General features: G+C 45.4%; 1 long non-coding RNA gene across 1 annotated transcript in view; it reads left to right on the plus strand.

Moving 5' to 3' along the window:
* The first annotated feature begins 398 nt into the window (after positions 1-398).
* The window catches only part of LOC123374587, a 55,857-nt gene continuing 29,991 nt past the window's right edge, over positions 399-26,264 (plus strand). Inside the window, exons 1-2 of the long non-coding RNA XR_006581134.1 lie at positions 399-425; positions 14,665-14,789. This is a non-coding gene — a long non-coding RNA (uncharacterized LOC123374587). The remainder of the gene's footprint in view (positions 426-14,664; positions 14,790-26,264) is intronic.

Raw genomic sequence — 26,264 nt, forward strand, 5'->3', positions numbered from 1 at the left:
ACATAAAGCCCATGTATTTCAGTCCATTTCTAGTGGTGTGATTTTGTTTGGAGACTGTAACATTATCTGGAGTCACCAGATGGCACTATACATACAGATGATCTTGTATGAGTGATAGTGTAACCCGGTCATTAGCAAAACTAGACAATCTATCTCTGTGTTGTTTAGTGGAAGTCTTGAATTTGCGAACTGCTCCAGCAGAGTCGATAAATCATTTATAGCTATGCTGAAAAGGTTTAGGCTCAGATTACATCCCCGTGTTATTCCCCTCTCTTGCCTGAGGGCTGTTTGCAAATTGTTTATTTTTCTTCTGTATTTGATAGGTTGGTAGATTGATACAGTGTCATGTTTTCTCACTAATTCTAGTTAGTATCAATTTAAGAGTCAATCCTGGGTGCCAGACTGAATCAAAAGCGTTCTAAAAAGTTACGTGAAGCAGAAAACTCTCATCTCCTTTTATTTTTTAATATGTTTGTTGATCATCTGCTGGGTGAAATGCAATCAGCGGCTTAATACAGTTTGGTTTTTTATTATTACATAGTTACTGGCTAGACTAAAATGTATTATTGTTTTCATTGTGGGTGCTACAGAACAGTTGATGATGTTGTTGGTAATATAACGACCTCTGAGATTGTCTGAGTTGAGGCTCTCTCTCTGCTTTTTGAATGATTAGTCCATCTGACCTTTTCTGAGGGAAGTGTCAACATTGGGGAGGTTGGGCTAAAAATTTAAAAAGCTTTCTAAATGATTTCTATGTTGTGTTTCAGTATCAATTTGAGATGGAAATAAATTTACAAAGGCAAAAATGGCAGCCAAGCACCTAGTTCCTACAGACTGCTAAAGCAAGTTGGGCACCTAACTGCCATTAGTGTATTTGTAAATATTACCTATATTATCTGGTCTGTATGATTTTCTGAATTTGTGTTTCTGAAGAGTTTTCTTGAGTTTGAGTATTGTGAAAGGGGTCTTCAGGATGGTTTGGTGGTTTTAAATTGCATCTTCAGGTCAAATCTTTGTAAAAATTATGCTCTTGTGTTCTTGAATAAGGTTTGGGGTTGGATTTCTTCATACAGATCTTGGAAAGAATTGTTTTGTCCATATTTCACTACTTTGTATTCCTAAAGTTTTTCTTTTTTATTGGGTTTAAATTCTTTACAGGTTTGCTAATAGAAATTGTTACCCAATGCGTCTTTGATTTGTGCTAAATATTTTTAAATGGGATTTTTTTATTATTATTCCTGTGGAAGCACTAATTAGTAGTTCTGTGGTGTGGTGAGTGCGAAATATGTTAGCTTCAAGTGTTTGTTTCAGTGTTTTAAGTTGGAGAGTTCCTTTGTTTTTCCCCTTTGCTTATGACAGCCTATATCAAACTGTTCTTCTTCTTTTTTCTTTTTGAATTTTCAATCTTCTTTTGCTGGTTGTATTATGGTTAGGGATTGCTTTGATGATCTGTTGAGAACTCTGTGTAGGTCTTTTGCATCGATGTTTATGTCATTTGCCTGTTGGTCATAGCATTTGTTCCGGTTATCTATGACTAGGGTTTCAGGGCTCTTTTGTATTTTTCTTTTGATTCTTATCCCCAGATATATTTTGGGCAATCTGTATTGGTTTTGTGGTGTGTTGTTTGTTGATGATATAATTTAAGAATATAAAAGCTGGTTGGCAGTGGTCTGATAAATATGGCTAATGTCTCAGCAAACACAGACTCCCCTTGCACACTCATTTACATGCAGACTCTCTTTTTCTTGTTCAGACACAGACCTATTCCCATTAAACTCAATTAAACTGTTTACAACATTAAGAATTCCTTGTGAATAATTATGACAGGATTGGTTTCAGAGTAGTCGCTGTTTTAGTCTGTATCCACAAAAAGAATAGGAGTACTTGTGGCACCTTAGAGACTAACAAATTTATAGTAGCATAAGCTTTCGTGGCATTGTACAAAATCTTATGGCATCATGGCACGAAAGCTTATGCTACAATAAATTTGTTAGTCTCTAAGGTGCCACAAGTACTCCTGTTCTGTTTGTGACAGGATTGGAAACATAGGAATTGCCAGGCGGATCAGATCTGGAGTCCATCTAGTTCAGTATCCTGTCTCCAAGACTGACCAGCACCAGATTCCTCTGAAAAAGCAACCTCGCATTAGGCAGATGTGGGATAATATGCCCTCCCCCATATTAGGTCTCCTAACTAATCTCCATTAGTTAGTGATTAGTTTTCACCCCAAAACTTGAGGGCTCATATCTCTTCCAAATTGTCTGATTGCATTAACTGAAAGCTCTGGATATTCTTGTTTTCCATGCAAATATTCAATCCCTGTTTAAATCTTGCTAAATTTTTGGCTTCAACAACATTCTATGGCAATATGTTCTACAGTTTAATTGTGCATTGTGTAAAAAAGTATTTCTTTTTGACGTGCCACATTTTAATTAGGCCCTAACTATTGTTACCCCTTTTGAGTGCCCATCCAATAAGTCTGGGTTTTGTAGGTTGGCCCAGTTAGGAGGAGAAATTGATGAGAGAGTTGGGTACCTTGGTGCAGTCTTGTTTGTTTACAAAGAATGTGCAAAGTCCTGTTTCCCTGAACACAGGAGGAACCAAACAACAGCTGCTAATCCTCTCTTCAGTAGCGGGTCCAGGCACCAGCGCTCCAAGCGTGTGCCTGGAGTGGCAAGCCACAGGGTGGCAGTCAGGCAGCCTTTGGCGGCTTGCCTGCAGGAGGTCTGCCAGTCCCACGGATTCAGCGGCAATTCGGCGGTGGGTACGCCGAATCCGCGGGACCGGGGACCTCCGCAGGCAAGCCGCCGAAGGCTGCCTGACTGCTGTGCTTGGGGCGGCAAAAAAGCTAGAGCCACCCCTGCCTCTCTTAGCCAGGTCCAAAAATCCTCTTTCTAGCTTCTCTCAGGGCCACACACCCTTTCTAGCTTCTCTCAGGGCCACACACACATGCTTATCCAGGCTGTGTCCGTAGCTTCCTTTTCCTTCAGTTTCTGTATGCTCTTCTTATTGTCTTCCCCGCTTCCAGTGCCAGAAGCAAGTTTTGCATCCAGATGAGGTGAAGCTGTGGTGGACTGGATAGCAAGCCCACCATGCATTCTTCTGGCAATGGCGGCTCTTGTCCCAACGCTCAGCCCAGCTCCCCACTCTGAGCGTTGCCACCTGGAGCCCGGCCACTCTTCCATCATGACAGAGGGGTGACTGGGTCAATTTTGAGTGTGTGGCATTGCGGCATGGTACATTGGATTGCAGTGCCACATCGCAACACCCGGAACAACAGCCAGGCCCAATCTGTGGGACTGCAGCAGCTGCTGTTGGATGAGTATAGGGCTGGCTTTCTCTCTAGTCCTGTGTGAAAATGTGTGTCAGATTCCTCCTTTTGTGAATTGCATAATATACTTGAAAAGGCACACGCATACACCCCTAGCCTGTCAATTAGCTCCGCCAGTATCCACCCACATTCATTCAGTCAATACTTCGTGAAGGCCTTCGCCCACATACTTCACATTTCCGAGTGGCCTTGGACATGCCTTTGTTGTGAGTGGACACTGATATTATTTCATAAAGGAGCTTAACTGTTTTTACTATCTTAAATGACAGACATCAGTTGCACCTGCCAGATTCAATGAGGTTTAGCCCAACCTATAACAGTATGTTGCTATGAGTGAAAAGAGAATAAGACAGTTGATTTTACTTTCAATGTGGTTTTCTATTATTGTTAAAGCGATGCATTTTGTTTTGGCAATTATATGTGAAAACCTAGTTAATTTATTTTTCAATTTTTGTCTAAATATTTAGCCCACAGTTTTCTAAATGTATGTGTCTTTGTTCTTCCCTTACCTAGTGGTTGCTTGAAACAATAACTAGGAGGAGAGGAACCTAACTGTGTGCCTTTGATCTTTATTGCCAAATGTGTTAGAATTCAGGGAGGTAATTCTTATGTCACCAATTGTTATAAGAAGAAAATAAGGCTTAATTTGGTGGTAATAATTCTAATTTGGATTAAGATCTCTAAAAGAATCCAAATAAATAAATAAATTCCTTTGTTGCAAAAAGTATCAAAAAGTAGGGCTGAAATGATCAGATAGGGAAATGGGATCAGAGCTCCTGGGATGCTTCTTTATATTCACATTACTTCATCCATTCCAGAACAGGTGTAGTGCTTGAAGAGGGGTAATGTAGATGCGCTGACATGGTTATTGAAATGGCTTCATGTGACATATTTATGCAGTTGTATTAGTTAATCCATTTTTAAACAGTTCTGCTGTGCTCTTAGTGTGAATGTGGAAGGTATAGTTTGAATAGAAAACTATTAGACTATTAACCTCAGATGATATGGTAGAAGTGAATAATATTGAAGTATTTAGTCTTCAAAATATGCAAATCTTTGTATTATCCAAAATTCAGATCACAACTCAAATTTGTTTTTACCGGTTCCCTGATTTTCCTAAAGACCTTCATATAAAATTGAGGTTTGCCGCCATTAAAAAAGGACAATGCAGAACTGCCCATCATTTCCAGTCTGTGTGCTGAGCCTGGCACCTCGCCAGCTGCAGCTGCTGAGCAGAAGGTCTCTGGCAAGTTTGTTGTTTTTCTTTTTCCTGTAAGGCCCAATCCTGTGAACACTTACACTCAGGAGTAACTTTAATCATGTGAGCAGTTCCACTGACCTCAATGGGACTACAGTAGAACTCTATTGACAGGCCCTCTGCCTCTTGGCAATCCCACTGTAGCAGGTCATGTTTGTCTGTTCTTATATCTGTGTGGTCCTAAATTCAGAAATAACAAGGCAAAAGTAAAAACAATGAGGAGTTTGGTGGCACCTTAAAGACTAACAGATTTATTTGAGCATAAGCTTTCGTGGGTAAAAACCCACTTCTTCAGATGCATGGAGTGAAAATTACAGATGCAGGCATTATTATCAGGGAGAAAGTAATTATATTTACCATTTAGTTGAAAGGATTAATAGGTAGGGCACTGTTTGGTAAAACTGCCAGCTGGCGCCAGTCCTCTCTGGGTGCATTTGTTTATTAAATCAAGAAGTATAACAACATTAACATATGTAAGAGCAACAGCCAGTTATGTTACACTATCCTCCTTGTTCCCCTTCAAACAGCCAGCCCTTCCCCACCACTAAGTTACAGAATTTCTAAGTGTACTTCCAGATACTTCTGTGCTAACGTGTGCTCTCACAGGACATTAACACAATTCCTAAGAAAAATCCCTTTCATCTTTTTAATTCAACCTGGAAACCCAAAAGATGAGGCAGCTCTTTACATAGAGAGGTTTGTTTTCTGTGGCTGCCACATGGGATAATAAAAGGGCCTTGCATAGTCTTTCTGGAGCCATAACCAGCTCAGACCCAGAACAGCCAAAACAACAGGTGGAAACTTCCCAGAAGGAAGGTGCCTGGGTTTTACACACTGTCCCGTTTTCACTCACAGATGGTGAAATGTGCCTGTGGCTGCTGAGCTGATATTGTCTATGTTGACAGATACTATACTTGGTGTGAAACTGAAAAGTGGGAGCCCAACTTCCACATCAAGGCTTAGTATTGCTGCTGCTGGCATCCCTCCCTCTTTTTTCTCGTAAGATGGCTCCTCCAACAATCTAGTACTAACCCCTTCTCAGTCAAGGGAGCGTCAGGCAGGGCCATGAACCTATCTTGCCCAACACTGCTATCTTGATTTTGGCAGCACTGGAGGCCTCGCCTTCTTCGACTGCAGCAATGTGGTCTTGCCAGGAGTTTCTCTCTGCCTTTAGACCCCCTGCTGTTGTAGCCTTACTGTATTCCCTGCTCACTGATGCTTCTTCTCCTGTCATCTCTCTACCCTATCTTGATATGCCTGCTCCACTGACCAGCTTTGTGACACGTTAGAAGCCAGTGCCACTGCTAGCTAACTCCTGTTTCCTGAGAGTACAGTGAGCCAGAACCATGAGACAGTCACTTATGCATGAACACCTTAGCTCAGGAGGAGTTTATTACCCACCTCTCCTTTGTTTAGGTCTGCCCTGTGCTCTAGTGACAACATGGGGATTTTTTTTAAAGAGTTACCCTTTTGTAAGTGAGCTGCACATATCAAAGGCAGAGTCTGGCAACTGTTCTTCATGCAGAACTGGTGGCATGTACAACTCTACTGAAGTCAGTGGAGAGACTGTATTCACACCAATGGTAACCGAGAGAGGAATCTGGCCCACTGAGTGGTAAGTAGTGAGGTAAAAAGTTTGGCTTGGGTAGCTGGAAGGAGTTACAGGACAGAATTCATTGGCTGTGTTTTGGAGGAAGGGGTCAAAACCCACAAGGGCTTTAGATGATGAGATGAAACACAGTGGTAGTTCAGTGAATGGGCTAAAGCACTGTTAATCCTCAGTCAATCTCCTGCTTTCATCTCTTCGGCCACAGATACTGGGCTGTAGCAGGGATGGGTGGACTGCTTTGACAAAAGAAGAGCCCTCCTACCTCTTTCTTCTGAACTGTAATCTATTTCTAGCACCGCGCCTAGTCTCCAGAAGTGATCTGGGTTGCACTGTGATGTGATGTGCTACACCTGCAAATTGCCACAAGGTGACAGTGTTTCAGAGCAATATTGAAGCATAATTTTACCTCTCCTTTTTGTTTTTTCACAATGTAAAGTGAAACTATGTCATCACTAAATCCTAACTAAAATGATCAGGTACTGCCAAATTATCACTAAGCAACAGTTGTCGAAATGCTTAGGTAATTAAAGCCATAATTGTGGAAGTCTGGGGTAGGCTGCCTGAACTCACCATAGAGATGATTTTGCCTCCTCTTCATCTGTCCAAATTCATTGTTCTTAAATCAAGAATGCTTGTTTCTCCTTATGAATTGCCTGTGAATGTTCCCACTTGGGGGACCTCAGACTCTGACCCTTGGAATTTCAGGATACCAGTGCCTCTTAGGGCTGACAAACACCATCTTGCAACACTCCTTGTTTAGAGCTGAGGTTATAAAAGTGTCATGCGACCCCAGCCACCTACATTCGTTCTTTCCCAAGCCAAGCTGTGGATGTCAGTGCATGTAGCAACTTCTGATCCACAGCTCCCTTAATTTCTAGTGTATTAGGTACTTAGCTAGTTAGCAAATATTAGATAGTTTACATGATTTGGCATTTAGTTTATGCTGGGCCTTGGGTACTCAGAGCTTTCAGTCAGGGCTGGTCCAATCTCCAAGGACTCAGATAAGCAGGGCAGATTTAAGTGATGTGGGTTGTGGGCCTTCATGTTCCTGAACCATATTGATTGTTTGCTCAGCCTGGGGGAAGAGCATTCCTCATATCACTGCATGGTGCGTAGAGCCTCCACACCCCAGGCCCACACAGACAGGTTGCTGGCTCCAATGTCAGATCAGTCATCTGCCCCTATGAAGGGACACAGCAGTCCATCTTGGGCTTCAAAGTCAGGGACAGTCCTGAGGTCAAAGTCCACTGCAGATAGATCAGGTTCCAGGGCAGTAATGTAGGACCCAAGTCTTCTGTAGGGCTGAAATCTCATTGGCACTGAGAACATCAGCTTTAAAACATGAGCCTGCCAATGCTAGAATTCCACCAGTGCAATGGCTGATTTTTCACTTATTAGGAACCCAGTGATTTGGTTCCATCATTGGTGCCATTTGCTCTGCAGGTAGCTAAGAAATTGGATACTAAGGAAGCAGTGACAAAGATTTCTCAGTGCCAAAAGCCAATGTAGGTCCTCACTTAATCTGCAGGTGTTCATTAATGCCAAGGAAATCGGTACAAGGTCCTTGTTGTTACTGTCACCTCAGTCTCAAGTAATCCTCATTTCAAGGACACTTCAGTGCCTCTCTTCACTGCCATCAAACTAAAAAAAATTAAACATAAAAGGTACCAAGAGATTTTTGGTGTTGGAGCTCTGAGCACCATCTCAAAAGGGTGGGAGGAAGAAACGTCACTATAAGTATGTCTGTAATGCAATCCAAGGAGTTATTTCAGCTCGGCAGGGTCGGCGCTGGCTTTTTTGCTGCCCCAAGCAAAAAAACCAGGGTGCAAACTTTCGGTGCCACTTACTTGGTGGCTCGCGGCTTCCTCCCCCAGCTGAGCTGGCGAGTCTCTGGGTGGGCGGTGGCTGCACTCTGGCTAGCTGGACTCCCTGCACTGCAGACATGCCCCGAGCAGCGGAGTGCATGCCCTGGCTGGAGGGGGGGGAGAGGGAAGGAGCGTGGGGAAAAGAGAAGGGGAGGGCGGCCAGGGCTTCCTTCAGCCGGGGCGTTCACCACTCAGCCCCTCCGGCAGTGCCGCCTGCCGGGAGGGCTCCGCACTGCTCCCGCCTGCAGGTGAATTGAAAGTCATCAGTCGACGGGGAGGGAAGGACGTGGGCTGCCCGGCTTGCTGCAGACCTGGCACTGGCTGGGGCAAATGGAGTGCACAGCTCTCTCCCAGCAGGGCATTCCCCTCCTCCGCACCGCCACCCCCTACAGTGGTGCACTGAAAGTCGTCAGCGAAACAAAAGAAAAAACAAAACAAAAAAACACTAGGGCGCAGGGTGGCTGGAGCAGCGAACCAAAAAAAAAAGGCAGCTGTGCCACCCTAGGATTGGACGGAATGCTGCCCCTTAGAATCTGCCACCCCAAGCACGAGCTTGCTCAGCTGGTGCCTGGAGCCGGCCCTGCAGCTCGGGTAGACATACCTGCTCCAGCTTTGCCTGGGCTAGCATTGCTAAAAATAGCAGTGTAAATGTGATGGTCCAGGCTTCAACACAGGCTGTACAAGTGCTTCTGGAACATGGGTAGCTACTTGCATTGCCAAAGACTGTGCCACCTCATCTATGCTGCTGTTTTTCACAGTGCTAGTGCAGGTTTGTCTACCTAGGCTGCTATCACAGCGTGGGTTGCAATAGAGACATACCCTGTGAGACTAGGGATGTTGTGGCTGAGATATCTACCATGGCGCCTTTGAGGCTGAGGGCTCTTGCTCCTCTTTTCTGCCCCAACATCTGTGTTTGGTGCAAATGTCAGAATGGATATTAGAGCATCGCTTTCTGAATTCAGGACCATCTGGAAGCATGGCATCCCTTGCCTTTGCATTGCAAATGCATACGTGTACATGCCATGGACTAATTGTAGTATTTCAGCCATTGTGGTGTCTGATATTATGCTTAAGTATCCTTTGTACAGAATGACATTCCAAGCTGCAGTTTCTTCTCTCAAATGCCAGTTACATTCAGGGCCGCCCAGAGGATTCCAGGGGCCCGGGGTCTTCGGCGGCGGGGGGCCCCGCTTCTGCGGTAAGTCGGCGGCGGGGGGGTCCTTCTGTTCTGGGACCCGCCGCCAAAGTGCCCTGAAGACCCGCGGCGGGGACCCCCCTCCACCGAATTACCACCAAAGCGGGACCCGCTGCCGAAGTGCAGCCCCCACTGCGAGTCTTCGGGGCACTTCAGCGGCGGGTCCCGGAATGGAAGGACCCCCCTGCCGCCGAATTACCTCCGAAGACCCGGCTGCACTCCGGCGGCGGGTCCCGCTTCGGTGGTAATTCGGCGGGGGGGGGGGGGGGGGGGTGTCCTTCTATCCCGGAGAGGAAGGACCCCCTGCCAGCGAAGACCGGGAGCGAAGAAGCTCCGGGGGCCCAGGCCCCGTGAGAGTTTTCCGGGGCCCCCGGACCAAGTGAAAGACCCTGCTCCAGGGGCCCCGAAAACCTGCTGGGCCTGGGGTAAATTGCCCCCCTTGTCCCCCCCTCTGGGCGGCCCTGGTTACATTTTCTCAGACTGTTTGAAACCATGCTGCAATGCTCGGACAGCTTGTTTCATTTTCCAGGCTGCCCTAACTTGACTTTGGAACTGATGATACTTGAGACATTTTGTTCTTTATCCTTCAGTTCACTGCTATGAACTGTTGAATGTAACACTAAGCTCTGTCCTAGATCTATGCTTCCTATCAAATTAATATATATCTCTGTATCTTTTTGAAACCTAGGGGAGTGTTTTGCAGGGAGTTTCTCTGAATATGTCGTCTAGAAGATTGTGATCTGCTTTAATAACTGATTATTGTTGACATTTTATAATCTGTGGAACTTCTCACATCCAAAAATAATAATCTTTGTGTTTGATAAATTAAAGATACAGGACCAAAATCTCTGCTGGTGTAACTCCATTATCTGAGTGGCATTAAGCCACCAGAGTATTTACTCCGCATTCTCCTGTGTACATTATTAAGTCTTAGGATATTCAGAAAATGACCTTGTTTTGTGATCTTTCCATCTCAAGAATTTCTTGACTCTTTCTGGGGACTGGATGAATTCTTTTGTACTGAGCACTCATTCCCGGCATCTCCATGTTGCTAATTTCTTTGAACCAATCAGACATTTGTTTCATTTTAATTGGTTTGGGTTTGGTTTGTAGCCTTTAAAAAAAAATTAGCTGGATGTTTTCCGATCAGCAATTCCCCTCCTGTTATTTCAGCATTATGCTTTGAGATACAACTTTTCACATACTCCTAATAATAAATCTCTTTAAACTTTTTTTTCTGTTATTCAGTACATACCAGCAAACGGCCATTTAAAGGGATTTATTAGCATGGGAAGAAGCAAACTAAACTATCATAATTAATTACAAGTTGGAGAGATCTTTGGCCTCTAATGGTCAGGAGGTGTCAAAAACTAGCTATAGATCAAATGAGTGTGAAGGAGACCCACACACCCCTTCCCTACTTTTGTCCCAGCCATACCCCCTCCACTGACAGCATGGGCTGCAGCACTGTCTCTACTCCATTATAGGATCCCCCTACAAAACTGGGGTGAACCGCCCAGGGTCTGCTATTCATTCTTATTATTTTGTTTTATCGTTCCCTTATTTGTGTGATAGTAAAACCTAAAGGTACCAACAAAGATCTGGACACATAGTAAGAGACAGTTCCTGCCGAAAATTGCTTACAATCTAACTAGACAAGAGAGAGGTTTGAGAGGGGAAACAGAGGTATAGCTAGGGGAAATGACACAGCCAGAGTCACGCAGCAGGTCAGTGTCAGAGCCAAAAACAGAATCCAGATGTCCTGAGTCCCAGTCTGGTTCCCTGTTCACTGGATTATGTTGCTCACTGTTAGCAGTGCGATACCTAAGTGGGCACAATGCAGAATCTGGGCAAAATCTCATCACAATTCTGTCTCGTGGAAATTTAAAGCTGAATTTTCCCACTAACCCAAAGGTCAGTGAATACACTAGCTGATCTCTATATATGTTCCAGCCAGAGGCGACACGTGTGGGGGGGGGAAGGGTATGCGGGGTCATGTGCCCCTCCCCCTGATTTGCTACTGGGCTTGTACTGAGCATGCTCACACAGACTGAGCATGTGTGGTAACACTGCTGAAGCCAGCTGCCCTCACTCCGCCCCTCCCCCCCATCGGCAGGCAAGGGCCATCTCTGGTTCTAGTATAAAGTACAGTACTTCATCAGTATAGAGTTAAGATTGTCATAATATGTATATTACCAAACCAAACTAATATTAAAATGCAGGGGAAATTGGCAAACACCATTCAGAAATCTCTGACTTACGCTTTTGAAATGCAACTTAAAGATAATTTTACGTTTTGGACATTATATGCCAGAGCCTCACCCCATCTGAGGTTCTGGCCACAGTTTTGTGGATGCAAACTCTGAACTGTTAGAACCAAGCCACTTATTAGCTAGAAGAATCCTAAGGAAATGCTAGATTGCAAGTCTAAATGTCAGAAGAAGGACATTTTAGCTTCTCCTTTCTCCTAAAGTACAGATTTACTTCCGGAAAGTAACTCTCTACTCAAAGTGTAAATGGATGAACTTTGGTGGGGATACAGATTATTTTTCATATATAACAAAAGAATCTGGGCCCAGATTTTTAAAGGTATTTAGGTGTTGCTGTACTCACTGTTGCAACACCTAACTGATTTAGGAGACAATCTCTCAAAAGTGACTTAGGCACTTAGGAGTTGGCGCACAGTAACACCTAAATACCTTAGAAGTCAACATCCATTGAAGTCAGTAGGAATATTTTTATTGGCTTTGATGAGCATTGGATTTGGGCTTTGGTTCCCTGCTATAATTGCAAATCTCAGTGCAACCTCTAGAACGCCTCTAGAATGAAGTAAATGAGACTTTGGCATGAGTAAAGTCTGCAGCATGAGGCCCATTATTTTCTTAAATAACTTAGAGTATGCAAAAACCCATGACTCTTCATTACCATTTGCCCTCCCCAGCTGCGTGCCTATATATTATGTCTTTTTATTTAAGTAATTTGTGCAGGACACTTTTACCAAATCATTGTTCGTATTGTGCATAGTTCCTTCTGGACTTTTCTGTTGAATCTGATTACTACCACATCGACTGCATAAAAATGTTCCTTTACTGTATAATTAACTTTATCTGCTTTGCTACAATGACTCTCACTGTTAATTACACGCACTTCAGCTCTTTCACAGCATTTCTAAGACTTTAAGAAGTGCTGATTACCCTTGCCCTGTCTATGTCCAAACGGAGGGTTTTCACATGTGTACAATTATATCTTTTTTTCCTTGCAACATTCCTGCTGTAATTTGGATATTGATTATACCATGTACAACATGATCTTTAAATAAACCATCTGCTTGGAATTCATTGGATTTGGCATTATTACACGAGCTGGAGGCAGAATGTTTGCTTGAATCACCAGGTTGCTGAATTATTAGTGTTACAGTTAAGACTTTCCACTGAGATGATCTGGAATGGAGAATGGGATTTGTGAAATATTTCAATATTTTTGTCCCTTCTTTTGGTATTTTCCAATGCTTGATTTAGGTTAGCAAGCTCACATGCCTCTACTCTGATTTCATGGAACAGTGTAACCACCTTTGCCCTCTGAATATTTTTTCCTTACAGTGTGCTGCTTTATTCTAGATATCATTGAAAATGTTGTACCATATTTCCAATTCTCTGCAACCAGGTTTCCTTCCGAGCTCAAGGACTCTGAGGGCTTAATTTGTTTCACTGTTCTCTTTGCAAAGAGTAAGTCCTTTTCACATTATGTAATAAGAAAGGCTCCCAGCAAAGAAGTGTTAAATACACTCTCCTTAGGCCTGATCCCTTATCGTCTCCAGAGGAAGTGATGCCAACTACTCTGCAATATAATATTATCCTTTAAAACAAGCAGAATGTTGTAATGTTTCAGAACATTGTATTACAATAGCTGAGGATCAGGCTTACCCTAACAGTTAGTGAATTTCAGCTCTGCTCACTGCTGCAGAATGTACATGTGCCTGGAAAGCAGTTTCATAATGCCCACTGATTTGAACAAAACATTAAGTTAAAAGTCACATCAGGTGCCTTTGGTTTCACTGACTGAGCATCCTGGATGAACTCTATCCAGTGAGGGTTTAAGGGTTGTAAACGTTAGCATTATCACTCAGATATAGTGTTGTTTGTGGTTATGACAATGTGTAAGGGTCTACAGATTTCAAACATGGGCCCATAGCCTCCCAAGCAACCCTCACACCCTGGCCACCCCCAGATATTTCATCCAGAACTATTGGAAGTGAGGGGCTAGCAGAACTCTGACCCCTCCCAGGAGGATCCTGACTGGGGATGATGACCGGCCCCACCGATTTGCCCAACCACACTATCTAAGCCAGAAGGAAGCACAGGAAGTTGACTGAGCAAGTGAGAGTTTTCATGGTGGGCTGGTGCACTGGACCGGACTCTTGCTTGATCCCTGATTCTGCCTCTGACCCCTGGATTGATTCCTGGACTCTGATTCTGGCTCTGACACCTGTCTTTGCCTCTGCCTCTGACCATTAGCCCTGACACCCCTTCTCTGGTCACTAGGTCTAAGCACCCATGTCTAAGTCCTGACAGACTGTCCTGGAACATATTAATGTTCATTTTTTGAATAGTCTTATCCACATTAAATTTGTGATATCACTTTCATGACAAATTACAGGTGTTCGATAGATGAAGGCAGGGGTCGGCAACCTTTCAGAAGTTGTGTGCCAAGTCTTCATTTATTCACTCTGATTTAAGGTTTGGCGTGCCAGTAATACATTTTAATGTTTTTAGAAGATCTTTCTATAAGTCTACACACAACAATAGTTTAGTTATATATTATAAAGTAAATAAGGTTTTAAAAATGTTTAAGAAACTTCATTTAAAAGTAAATAAAAATGCAGAGCCCCCCAGACTGGTGGCCAGGACCCGGGCAGTGCGAGTGCCACTGAAAATCAGCTCGCGTGCCGCTGTCGGCACGCATGCCATAGGTTGCCTACCCCTGGATGAAGGGAACCCAAGGTGGCTAGGCAGTAAGCCTGTATCCCACCAAATGTGTATGGGATACAATACATCAGGATAAATGCACAGGAGGGGAACTTTGGAAAGAACAGGACTGGGTTTCTGTTTCTTCCTGGAAAGGGGGAGAAATACAGATTTGGAGGGAGAACAACCCAGAGAGAGTCAGTGAGTTCCAATTAATGGCTTTGAATGGAAATGCTGCTAGTTTCATGTAAAAATACAATTACCAGCCTTTGGCCTGTGTACCATAAAACCTCAATCTTACGTGGTGCTGAGCATCTCAACTCAATGGTTGTTCAGGATGGCCACTACCAAGCAGGATCAGACCTTAAATTTCCAGAACTGTAGTAGCCCAGCTTCCCATAGCTACTTTACTTTAATCTGTTTTTCTCTTCCTTAAATGCAGCTGTGACTGACATTCCACTTTGAGATGGAGATTAATGCTGATCTCCCTGTGAACAAAAGATCCTACGCTCTTGTGGGGTGAAAAGGAACATGATGGAGGAGATGATCTTCTTGCAAACACCCATGGTCAGTGAATGAAATTATTGTAGCATTTGACCCTTTGTAAGTGCTAAGGATTAGTATTAGTTTAACTTCTAGCATAGTTCCTGTAATTACTGGTACTCTGGAGTTTGTAGAGTTCTGTCTTTTATGTGGGAGGAGGTGGGGGTCAACACGTGGTCACTCTTATTTGGTCAGTTTGATTTGGATTTATACGGTTTTCTTTTTTGTTGGTAATCATTTTAGTGGTCTATTTCATCTGAAATTTCTGCACCTGCATTTGCACATGTCAGTGTAAATCTCAGCAATTAGTTCCTGGTGGTCTTCTTATGTCATAACTGTGACTCAAGAATCCCTTTTTGACAACTGGCCAGAGGGTTACAGGAATATCTTGATTCTGGTCTGTACCTCCTGGTTCACCAAACATAAGAGCATGAGAAAGGCCATACTGGGTGAGACCAAAGCTCCATCTAGCCCAGTATCCTGTCTGCCGACAGTGGCTAATGCCAAGTGCCCCAGAGGGAATGAACAGAACAGTAATCATCAAGTGATCCATCCCTTGTTGCCCATTCCCAGCTTCTGGCAAACAGAGGCTAGGGACACCATCCCTGCCTATCTTGGCTAATAGCCATTGATGGACCTATCCTCCATGAATTTATCTAGTTCTTTTTTAAACTCTATTATAGTCTTGGCCTTCACAACATCCTCTAGCAAGGAATTCCACAGGTTGACTGTGCATTGTGTGAAAAAAATACTTCCTTTTATTTGTTTTAAACCTGCTGCTTATTAATTTCATTTGGTGACCCCTAATTCTTGTGTTATGAGAAGGAGTAAATAACACTTCCTCATTTACTTTCTCCACACCAGTCATGATTTTATACACCTCTATCATATTTCCCTTTAGTCGTCTCTTTTCCGAGCTGAAAAGTCCCAGTCTTATTAATCTCTCCTCATATGGCAGTTGTTCCATGTGCCTAATATTTTTTGTTGCCATTTTCTGAACCTTTTCCAATTCCAATATATCTTTTTGGAGATGGGGCAATGAAACAGGGAGCACTCACCCCGGACTGGACTGGGAAGGGTTAACCCTACATTGTGTGCTGAGGAAGCCACGCCCCCTCAACTCTACTGGGCATGCTCCAAATGCAGCAGTATAAAAGCGAGCAGCTCAGCTCAGTTGGGGCTGCCTGCCGGAGAGTAAGATCACACGCTGCTGGCTCCAGCCGAGGATCAGCCGAAGTCAGAGACTGTGGGAGCCAGAGATGCTGCAACCAGGCAGACGCCAGGCTACCCACAGAGGTCCCGCAGAGTCCAGAGTTGCCAGGGAACCCGTGACAGCCGAGATGCCCAGATTACAGCAGCGAGAAACACAGTAGGAAGCAGCCCAGAGGAAACAAATAGTGGCCCAGTTAGTGAACCAGAATATTAAGTCAGCATGTTTCAGTGTTCCCCCAATCTCCGCTGACTCAGTGGCATGCGTTCCTGCCACTACCAGGGCCCTGGGCTGGAGCCTGGTGGAGAAGGAGGGCCCAGGCTGCCACTACCTCCATTTCTGGGCATGGCAGCCTCCTTCCCTGACTGAGTCCACTTAACCACTAGGCCTTATTGCCCTGCAAATGGGGGTGAATCCGTTGACTATGGCCATTAGGCCTATTGCCCTATGGACAGGGATGAATCCATAGACTTTGATCACTAGCCCTTATGGCCCTGCAAACTGGGACAGTTCTAATTGACTTCAGCCACGAGGCCCTACTAACCTGCTAAGAGGAGTGAATCCATTGACCCTGGATGCTAGGCCTTACTGCCCTGCCAAGAGGGAGGATCTACTGACTCTGGCCATTGGGCCATACTGTCCTGTTAAGCAGGGCTAATACATTGACTTTGGCTATTGGGCCTCAATGCCCCGCTAATAGAGGCAAGTATATTGACTCTGGTTACAGAGACATAGATGCTGGTGACATACACCCTGAGCCTACACCCTAAGGCGACCACATCTGCACGCAATATTCAAGATGTGGGTGTACCATGGATTTGTATAGAGACAATGTGATATTTTCTGTTTTCTTATCTATCCCTTTTTAAATAATTCCCACCATTCTGTTAGGTTTGTTGACTGCTGCTGCACATTGAGTGGATGATTTCAGAGAACTATCTACAATGACTCCAAGATCTCTTTCTTGAGTGGTAACAGCTAATTTAGACCCCCTCATTTTATATGGAGAGCTGGGATTATGTTTTCCAGTGTGCATTACTTTTCATTTGTCAACATTGAATTTCATCTGCCATTTTGTTGCCCAGTCACCCAGTTTTGTGCGATCCTTTTGAAGCTCTTCGCAGTCTGCTTGGGACTTAATTATCTTGAGTAGTTTTGTATCATCTGCAAATTTTGCCACCTCATTGTTTACCCCCTTTTCCAAATCATTTATGAATATAGTACAGACCCCTGGGGGATACCACTATTTACCTCTCTCCATTCTGAAAACTGTCTTGTGATGGTTTCCCCTGGGATGCCACCTGGAACTGGGGTACCACTGAGCCCCCTCTCCCACCAGCCTGGGCTCGCTCTCACTCTGTACTGCTGTGACAAGCTGCAAAACCCTCCAGCCTGCACTTTCACCAGCATTCATACAGTAGGGTCACACCCAGGTGCAGTTACATGCAGGCTCTGTGACCAGCCCTGGTGTAGGAAGGCTACAGCCAAGGCAACTCCCAGCTCCCCAGGCATGGAGCCCCTCTGGAGTATAAACCCAAAATTATACCATCTTGCGCTGCACAGGGAACTGTACAGCGTAAGCTCATAAACTTTGCCCCCTCCCTCATTGTGGAGAGGAATATGCAACAGCCTTTGCCCCTTGAGCTGTGATTCTCATTCACTTCACTACAACTCACTGGTTTAGATAAAGCAAAAACAAGTTCATTAACTACAAAAGATAGATTTTAAGTGATTATAAGTGCTAGCAAAGAGATCAAAGCAGATTACCTAGCAAATAAACAAAAACGCAAACTGAGCTTAATATACTAGATAGGTAGGATATGAATTAGCAAATTCTTACCCTGAGTAATAAACACACTGGCATAAAGCAAAGGCACAAGCTGCCTTTGCCTTGCAACTTGGGTTTCCCAGGTTTTCATACACAGGCTAGAAATCCCTTTAGCCTGGGACCATCACTTCCTCCCTGTTCAGTCTTTGTTCCTCAGGTGTTTCCAGGTATGTTGTTGTAGGGAGAGTGAGGTATCATGATGATGTCATTTCCCCATTTTATATCTTCTTCCCACTTGCTGGAAAGTTCTTTTGCTGTGACCTGGGTCAAACAGTTCCCATTATGTAGAGCTATCTCTGAGAGGTTTCTGTTGTACACAGCTCCTGGGATAATCCTTGTGCTTGTGTGCCTTTCCTCAATAATCCATAAACATTGTTTGGCCTTTTTACTGTTATACCTGAAAGGCTGCTTGTGGTTGTTTTCAACCTCACAACATGTTTCTGTAACAGATACATAGCCAAACGTCATAACTTCACATAGAAGGATAGCACATACAATCCAATGAGATATTAATGTCTAGCAGATCAAGACTTTTAGAATGATACCTCACAAGGCATAGTTTGTGCACAACATATCCTAATTATATGACAGTGATGAATAAGGGGGTGCCAGGGTGTCGTGTGATGATTTATTCCTACCTTTTGTTTCCTGTCTTTTAACCAGTTACCAATCCATGAGAGGACCTTCCCTCTTATCTCATGACAGTTTACTTTGCTTAAGAGCATTTGGTGAGGGACCTTGTCAAAGGCTTTCTGAAAATCTAAGTACACTATATCCACTGGATCCCCCTTGTCCTGTATGGTTTCAAATGAAAGCCGTGATCATACTGGTCTTTAATATCACTGTGAAATGTATGTACGATACTATGTAAGGAGTTATGTGCATATATACTGAAAAATATGTTTTTAAAGTCTGTATCAAGGCATTGGTCACCAACAGAGGTGGAAAAAGGTTTTCCTCCAGACAGAAGGTAAGAAATTTAGCATTGTAAGCTACACAGTGAATGCCCATGTACATTCAAAGTCAAATGTTATAAAAAAGATGCAAAGTCAATAGGGAAACAGTGCACAGAAAAAACAAGCCACTGGTAGTTATCCTGTCTCTGAGAACAGGAGATAATGAACTTTGAGTTTATATGTAGGAGGCAAAGAAGACACCCTCTCATCCTGCACCTACAAAGGAAATGTGCAGTGTGTTTACATTAATAAAAATGGGATCTCAGCTAACCTTGGTTAAAAATGCTTCAAAAGACTCAGGTGGAGAGAGAAACTTCTTTTGCCAGGAGGTTAACCCACAGTTAAGTTTAGTCTCTATAAAGTGAGTTATGATTTTGTTTTATATTTAACCATTTTTTTCCAATATCCTTACTCATTATCTCTTGAATCTCTAGACTTTGATAATAAATGTATTTATAACTATAACTATATCTCAGTGCTGTGGTGTTAAGCAAAGAACTGGGTCCTGAGCTGAATCTTACAGTCTGGTGTGTGTGCTCTTCCTGGCAGTAGACCTGACAACAGACCTGGTATTTCTGTGGGTAGCAAGTGTCAGGGGCTAGATATCACAGGGGATTGGGGTGCACCTATTGACTTGCGAAGCAAAGTACGGTCTGGCATAGGCCAGAAGAGAGTACTTGAGTGGTATGGCTGATGGTGTCAGGCAGCTGACACCCAGGTCAGCACAAGCATGACTCCCTCCTGCTGTGCAGCGATGATGCCAGCCTCTTCCTCGGGGGAGAGGAGGGGGGTTGAGGTGGGCTAGCCTAAACAGAAAATTGGGAGACTGTGGTGCCCTTGGCATGAGGCCCTGCCCTTCTCCAAAGCCCCACCCCTGCTCCTTCTCAGGTAAGTGCCAGCCCCACCTCCTCTCCCCTCCCCTCCTCCCCCGGGGCCCTGCCCCCTGGCCAGGGCGGAGGCTGGAGGCTGAAGCTGTGCAGTGCAGAGCGGCTGCTGTGCTGGCTGGTGCCACGGTGCGGGTGGCCATGGCATTCCTCCATCTCTCCTCCTGCTGCTGCTTGGGTCCTGGGGCTGCGGCTGCTCCTCAGCTTTCCACCACCCTTCAACTGCTCGGTGCCAGTAAGAGCCACCCAGGCCAGGGGAGGGACCTGGCTCCAGGGCCAGCATAGCCCTCAGGAGCCGGGGCTGGAGTGGGTCAATCTGGGCTGTTGTGGGGAGCCCCAGACCCTTCACCTGCCCTGGGCAGTGCTCCCCAGTGGGTGGGGACATGGGCTGGGGGATGCTCTCAGGTACCCTGGTCCCCTTCCCGGGCTTACTTGTGTGATGCTGCTGGCGCTGCCTTCAGAGCTGGGCAGCCGGACAGTGGTGGCTGCTGGCCAGGCGCCCAGCTCTGAAGGCAGGGCCGCCACCAGCAGCAGTGCAGAAGTATCTGTGTAATATCTGACCTTTGCACTGGGAGGGATGGATACGTGGGGGCTAAGGCAAATTTCTGTGTGGTAATAGCCTCCGCAAGTAGCCCCTCAGCGCCGCACCTGGGCTGGTGGCAGGGGGTAACAAGGTGACTCTCAGTCCTGGGTGCCCCAAGAAACATTGCAGTAACTGCTTGGTACCTATAGAAATCTTTACACACTGTTATTTCATAAATATCCATGTAACAACCTAGACTAATCTGTGTTAGCTGGATAGAGAATTCAGTCTGCTCTGGGTTTGGTAGGTATCTACAGTTTAGGATTGCTTTAAACAGGGGTGAAAGTAACTGAGGACACTTACCGGTACGGGGCTGGGGGTGGCTCTGGCCCCCGGAAGGGGCGGGGCCTTGGGCAGGAGGGGCGGGGCTGGGGGGGTCAGCAGCCCTTGGCTCGTGCCGCCTGGGGCTCATGTGTTGATTTAAAGGGACCGGAGCTCCAGACGCTGCTGCTGCAGTAGCGGCAGCGGCGTCCAGAGCCCCAGGCCTTTTAAAATCACTGGCCCCAGGGCAGCTGCTCCCTTTAACGTTGCTGCCCCTTCCCCTCCCCAGTCGGCAGCCCTGCTGATACGGACCCTACTGGCAGGGCCCCCAACGGGGGAGGCAAAAGGGGCAGGGACATTAAGCGCTGCCGCAGCAGCACTTTAATGTGGGCTGGGTATGGGCTGGTGCGGGTTCTTACTGGTACAGAGTACCGGCCCGTACCGGCTCACTTTCACCCCTGGCTTTAAATCAGAGGTGGGCAAACTACAGCCCGCTGGACCCTCCTGGCCATCCCCTGAGCTCCTGGCCTGGGAAGCTCACCCCCGGCCCATCCACCGCTATCCCCCCTTCCCCGTGGCCTCAGCTTGCTCCGCTACCAGCACAATGCTCTGTGCGGCGGGGCTGCGAGCTCCTGGGGCAGCACAGCTGCAGAGCCGGCCTGACCCGGTGCTCTGTGCTGCGCGGTGCGTGGCTGGCTCCAGCCGAGCGGCGCGGCTGTAGCGCCGCCAGCCACCAGTGCTCCAGGCAGCGCGGTAAGGGGGCAGGGAGCGGGGGGAGTGGATAGAGGGCAGGGGAGTTCGGGGTGGTGGTCAGGGGGCAGGAGTGTGGATAGGGGTCGGGGAGCCAGAGGGCAGGGAACAGAGGGGTTGAATGGGGGCAGGGGTTTTGGGGGTCAGTCAGGAAGGGGGGGGTTGGATGGGGTGGTGGGGGGCAGTCAGGGGTTGGGGAGTCCGGGGGCGGTCAGGGAACAGCGAGGGGTGTATGGGGCAGGGATCCCGGGGGGGGGCATCAGGGGACAGCGAGGGGTGGACGGGCCAGAGGCCCTGGGGGGCCATCAGGGGGTGAGAAGTAGGGGGGTCAGATGTGGGGGGGGAGTGGGAGCCAGGCCACGCCTGGCTGGGGAGGCACAGCCTCCCCTAACCAGCCCTCCATACAATTTCAGAAACCCAACGTGTCCCTCTGGCCAAAAAGTTTGCCTGCCCCTGCTTTAAACATTTGCTTTTAGCTGACTAGAATTTCCACTTGCATATTGTCATTTTCTCTTGATTTGATTCTTCCTTTCAGCCTCCCTACTAGTTTACCTCCCACTCCCACAACATTTATTGCCAGTAAAGCTAAGTATTAATATGGCCCTTACTGCTGGCATTCCCTGTGCATAGTGGTTTGAGTTTCAAGAATTGATTCATAGTTATGATCCATCTTTTTTATTACCATTCCTGACAGCTTCCAGTTGGAATCAACATTTAGCTCTGGCCTCATTCATTTCCACCACCCAGTTGATCCATATAATGGTTTCCATTGATTTTGAAGTAGCAGTGGTCATCCCAGATACACACCTTTATTTTCACTTTGTAGTTTGTAATCAGACTTTGTATCTTGGGGTCCATCTATCTGTCTTCTTGTCGTTGTAGCTAGGTATTCCATGTGCATCCATCACTACATTATCTGAGAAAGCACTGGCCAGAGGGGTATGCTGGGACGTAAAATGAAGTCTGCACACCCCCCCCCCCCGAGGGGCTGGACTGAAAGCTTTCATAGCACTCCCTGCTCTTGCTCATCTGAGTAATTCAGAACGAGGTTAGAACTACCTGGAGACCAGGTGTATTGCCACACTACCAGGTCACTAGCTCTAGAAAATGTCAATAAAATTGGGGATAACCTTTGCACGTCCAAATTCCTTTTATCCTGGTCACATTTTGGATTAGGCTCAATGTTCACTTTCTTATTGCAGGTTCATGCAAAAAAATTGGCTTTTGTTTCAACATCTTTTTGTTATTTCCTCATCTACTCTTCCCCTTCTCCCACTCACTCCAGTCCACCCTGGTTTGCTCACGATGCTTCCTTCAAGTGCGGAGTGTTGATCCTTTGATACACTATCTTTTTCATTCTGGCACATATAATTCTTGGCTTTTTGCCCCCCTACACCAAACCCTGCCAACTTGTAAAACCTCTTCCGCTTTACTGTGCTTGTGTTGTTTTTCCTTGAGTTGACTATTTTTTTTCCATTTTTCCATATGCTGGTTCCTTTCATTCGAATCTACTCCCTTTTTTTCTAGCTTCCTCTCTTGAATCCTTTTACATGTAATCTAAAACACACTGCGTGTGAATGGAGGCCCAGAGAAGTATTTGCTCTGGCTCTTAACAGCACCTAGCAATGCCAATGAACTTTGAGAGAACGGATTCTCAAACCTGCAGTAAAGTGAACCTTTCCTGTAAATCCTAAAATGTGAGTCTTTCTCACAAACTACAGTAGAGATGATTGTCTGCCTCAAACCATACATTTTAATCAAATTCTATAGAGTGCATTCAGAACATATTTTGAGTTTAAGCCATGATGAAACATAACTAGGCTTGCAAGGATTAGATTTTTGTTGGTAAATATCGGTCAACACTGATTTCACCATACACACACACACACTGACAAAGATATATTTCCATCGATAATAATCAAAATTTACAGATAGGCAAAGTAAGAAAAATGCTGTTTTAGAACTCATGAGAGTCAAAATCCAGTGGTTTAGACTTTTGAGCTAGGCTTGTTACAAATTGACTAGCGAATGAATAGTAAAAACACGTATGATTTGTTGATTTAAGGATATTGATTGTATGTTTTGACATGTGATGTTGAAAATTTCTGTTTTAACAGTTAGGAGGTTAGGGTAAGGCAGGGTGGCTAATGGAAATAAGGATATGAAAGTGGAAATGACCACATCCGAGGTGAAAGTCAAACTGAAACATAATAATGGGACTAAATCGGGGATAATCTCCATCCAAGAATATTAAAGGAATTGGCACATGAAATTGCGAGCCCAATAGCAAGGATTTTTAATGAATCTGTAAACTTGGGGGCCATACCCTATAATTGGATTGCTAATATAATATCTATTTTTAAGAAAGGGGAAAAAAGTGATCCAGGAAACGGCCTGTTAGTTTAGCCTCAACTCTATGCAGAGTCTTAGAACAAATTTTGAAAGAGAAAGTAGTTAAGGACATAGTGGCAAATGATAATTGGGATAAAATACAACATGGTTTTACAAAAGGTAGATTGTGCCAGACCAACCGGATCTCTTTATCTGAGAAGATAACTGATTTTTTTAGACACAGGAAATGCAATACATCTAATCTACCTGGATTTCAGTAAGGCATTTGATATGGTTCCACATGGGAAATTATTAGTTAAATTAGAGAAGATGGGGATTAATATGAGAATTGAAAGGTGGATAAGGAACTGGTTAAAGGGAGATTACAGCGGGTCATACTGAAAGGTGAATTGGCAGGCTTGAGGGAGGTTATTACTGGAGTTCCTCAGGGCTTGGTTTTGGGACCAATCTTATTTAACATTTTTTTAATGACCTTGGCACAAGAAGTCAGAGTATGCTAATAAAATCTGTGGATGACACAAAGTTGAGAGGTATAGTCAGTACAGAGGAGGACTGAAATATCATACAAGAAGATCTGGAAGACCTTGAAAACTGGAGTAATAGAATTGGAATGATAGTGCAAACTGCAAGGTCATGCACTTTAGGGACTAACAACAAGAATTTTTGCTAGAAGCTGGGGACTTATCAATTGGAAGCAACAGAGAAGGGGAAAGACCTGGGTGTATTGGTTGATCACAGGATGACTATGAACCGCCAACGTGATGTGGCCATGAAAAAGGTTAATGCAGTCCTACGATTCATCAGGTGAGATATTTCCACTAGATATAGGGACGTGTTATTACCATTATAAAAAGCACTGAAGAGACCTCATCTGGCTTGTTTAGCCTAACAAAACAAAGGCTGAGGGGAGATATGATTGCTCTCTATAAATACATCAGAAGGATAAATACCAGAGAGGGAGAGGAATTATTTACGTTAAGCGCCAATGTTGACACAAGAACAAATGGATATAAACTGGCCATCAACAAGTTTAGGCTTGAAATTAGACGAAGGTTTCTAACTATCAGAGGAGTGAGGTTCTGGAACAGCCTTTCAAGGGGAGCAGTGGAGCAAAAAACCTAACTGGCGTCAAGATTGAGCTTGATAAGTTTATGGAGGGGATGGTATGATGAGATTGCCTACAATTGTATGTTGCCAATCTGAGACTGCTAGTAGCAAATATCTCCAAAGGCCAGTGAAGGGACACTAGATGGGGAGGGCTGTGAGTTATTACAGAGAATTCTTTCCTGGTGTATGGCTGTTGAGCTTTGCCAAAATGCTCAGGGTCTAACTGATCACCATATTTGGGAACAGGAAGGAATTTTCCCCCTGTTCAGATTGGCAGAGATCCTAGGTTTTTTACCTTCCTTTGTAGCATGGGACACGGGTCACTTGCAGGTTTAAAATAGTGTAAACGGTGGATTCTCTGCAACTTGAAGTCTTTAAATCATGATTTGAAGGTGTCAGTAACTCAGCCAGAGGTTTATGGGTCTGTGACGGGGTGTGCATACTCCACATTGGAGAAGAAAGGGTTAACCCACACTGTGGGCGGCGGAAGTCCTGCCCCTCAGGCCGTGCTGGGCATGCTCCAACTCTACTGCCTAAGTATAAAAGGGAGCAGCCCAGCTCATTCTAGGTGGATGGCCGGAGGGGAAGGACCTTCAGCTGAAGCTCCAGCTAAAGATCTGCCACAGCCCTTGCTTGCAAGAGCCAGAGACCCCTCGAGCTGGATTGGAGGCCTGTAGCCAAGGAGCCCCAGAGGACCGTCCACGCTGAGGAGCTCATGAACAGCAGCTTCTGGAACTACGGTAGGAAGTGACCCAGGGAGGGTGAGCAAGTGGTATCTCCCACCCGAGTGAGGTCAGCATGTTTCAGTGGGATTCCCCACTGACCCAGTGACAGACCGCTCTGTCACTGTTAGGGCCCTGGGTTGGGGCCCGGTGGAATTGGGTGGGCCCAGGCCCCCCTACCCGGGCTGTCACGCCCCTGGTGGCAGCCCTCACCTTTCCCCACCATATTGACTCTGGCCATTAGGCTCTGTTGCCCTGTGTCTGAGGGCGACCATATTGTCTCTAGCCATTAGGCTGTAACTCCGGCCATTGGGCTGCACCACCCTGAGCCTGAGGGCTGTTAGCCAAACACTGGCTGCTGAGCCACCCTGCCCTGCACCTGAGGGCGATTACATGGACTCTAGCCGCTGGGCCGCACTGTCCTACTGTTACTCACACCTTATTGTCAACTATCTGTAATGGGCCACTCTCTTACCACTTCAAAAGTTATTTTTCCTTCCTTGGCAGCCTGCTGTCAATTGAATTGTCTCATTAGACTGACCTCACACCTGGTAAGGCAAATCACATCTTTTCCTGTATTTATACCTGCTCCTGTATTTTCCACTCCCTGCATCTGATGAAGTGGGTTCTAACTCACGAAAGCTTATGACCAAATAAATCTGTTAGTCTCTAAGGTGCCACAAGGACTCCTCGTTGTTTTTGCTGATACAGACTAACACGGCTACTGCTCTGAAACCTGTTACTCTGTTCAGTAGTACCTAACTGTAACAAATGTGACTTCTGCATTTTCAGAGAATGACTTTGAATACTGATTTGCCTAAGTGCTAAGCAACCCACCAACCCCCG

The sequence above is a fragment of the Mauremys mutica genome, chromosome 7 (genome assembly GCF_020497125.1).
Source record: "Mauremys mutica isolate MM-2020 ecotype Southern chromosome 7, ASM2049712v1, whole genome shotgun sequence".
Classification (NCBI taxonomy): Eukaryota; Metazoa; Chordata; order Testudines; family Geoemydidae; genus Mauremys; species Mauremys mutica.